The 1,867-nt window shown below is 43.2% G+C and overlaps 1 long non-coding RNA gene across 1 annotated transcript; it reads left to right on the top strand.

Moving 5' to 3' along the window:
- The first annotated feature begins 922 nt into the window (after positions 1–922).
- LOC106891243 lies at positions 923–1,541 on the top strand. Its single transcript, XR_001412645.1, has 2 exons — positions 923–1,059; positions 1,423–1,541. It is a non-coding gene; the product is annotated as an uncharacterized LOC106891243 (long non-coding RNA).
- The last annotated feature ends 326 nt before the right edge of the window (positions 1,542–1,867 follow it).

Here is a 1,867-nt window from a genome sequence, read left to right as displayed (position 1 = left end):
CTGCCTCTCTCTGCCTTTTCAGTTGCGAGTTATACTTACAGTTCACGGGACAGTGTATTTGGCTTTTTAAAGATTCATCTCGGTAGATAGGACGGGATTTTCCTCCTCCTCCTCCTCCCCCTTCTCCTCCTCCTCCTCCTCTCTTGATTTTACTGTAATCACTTTGCCAGGTTTGCAATAAAAGCCGGAGAAGCGCTGAGCGATTCGGAGCCCCCCAGGTCGTCTTCTTCGACACTAGAGTTAACTACAATTCACACACTCTCCCTCTCTCTTTTCTCTCTCTCTCTCTCTCTCTCTCAGCCGTTTACGACCAAGGCATTAGCTTTATTCTCCCCCCCTCTCTGCACACACAGGGGGGAAGAAAAAAATAACGTGATTCGCTTTATTCAAAGGGCTTGTGTCCGGCAAAACTCCCAAATCCTCTTAGCAATGGGCAGTTCTTTAAAAAAAATAATAATAAAATTCAAAAGGTAAAGAAAAACATAAAAATCCCAGTAATGTCGGTAGCCGCACAGCTGACAGGAGAAGAACCCCGTGTATTACAGAGCAGTCCACAGAATATCCCCTCTGATTGGCAGAAAAGCACCCAAATCCATCTTCAGAGCTCGCCTAAAATGTTCAGCTCTTTCTCCGGAGAGGATTTTTTTTTTTTTTTTAACAACTCTGCGCAAGGTCATTAGTCACAAAGCGACGGCAGAGAAAACTGCAGAAGCCCTTTTTTTTGCCCACAATTTGCCAGGCTGGAGAGACGAGCGTGCACACACACACACACACAGAGACACACACGACGGTCCCAAGTTTGGGGTTTTGCAGCCGCAGTTGGGGTGTGTGTGTGTGTGTGTGTGTGTGTGCCTTACCTGCATTTGCACTGCATGTGTGAGAGCAATCTGGATCTGCAGCACTGAGAGCGATTCACAAATGAGATTGCAGTCTCTCTCTCTCTCTCTCTCTCCTCTCTCTCTCCCTCTCCCTCAATCTCTGTCTCTCTCTCTCTCCTCTTCCTTCCCGTCCCAATGCAGGTAACCAGATCTGAACTTGATCCTTTCTTTCAGTTCAAAGGTGAGCCACAAAAACTATGTGTCCACAGGCGATTACTCGGTCTCTCGTAAATAAACCCGGAGATGGAAACTGGATCCCCCACGTGAATTAACACAGATTCGGAATTACATCCATATAGGAGCGGAATGGCCAAAGGGGAGGGGGGAAAAAGATCCGCCAGGCGGTTGCACAAAAAAAAAGAACATTGGAAGAAAAAGATCCGCGAGGCGGTTGCAAAAAGAAAAAAAAAAAAAAAAAGAAAAAAAAAGAAAAAGAGAGAGTTCTATTTGCAAATCAAATGGTCTCAGTCAGTTGTTTCCTGTGATCTGCACCGCCACGGCGGGTGAAATCTGCAATTGTGTATTCCCTCCTGTGTCTTTTCAGAGAAGTGTTGGTGGCTCTGAAGGCGCTTTCACGGCAGAGCGGCGCTTGGGCTTTAAAAAAAAAATGTTGAATGGCAACTGAGAAGCTTCCTACTCGGAAAAGAAGAAGGAAAAAAAAAAGAAGAAAAAAAAAAAAAGAGGAAAAAAAAAAAAAAAAAAAAGAAAAAAAAAAAAAAAGGAAAAAAAAAAAAAAGGAAAAAAAAAAAAAAGGAAAAAAAAAAAAAAGGAAAAAAAAAAAAAAAAAAAAAAAAAAAGAGGAAAAAAAAGAAAGAGGAAAAAAAAAAAAAAAAAAGAAAAAAAAAAAAGAAAGAAGCAGTATAAACCGACAAGTTTGCCCAAAGTGGTGGGAGCTGCTGGAGCCTCTCTCGGTAGCTCTTCCCTGACGCTGCAGCAGCAGCAGAGCCGCCTGCGCTACATACACACAGAAAGAGAGAGGGAGAGAGAGA

The sequence above is a fragment of the Calidris pugnax genome, unplaced genomic scaffold (assembly GCF_001431845.1).
Source record: "Calidris pugnax isolate Ruff unplaced genomic scaffold, ASM143184v1 scaffold114, whole genome shotgun sequence".
In the NCBI taxonomy this organism is placed as follows: Eukaryota; Metazoa; Chordata; class Aves; order Charadriiformes; family Scolopacidae; genus Calidris; species Calidris pugnax.
Note: the sequence above shows the minus strand (reverse complement) of the source record. Positions and strands in the feature narration are given on the sequence as shown.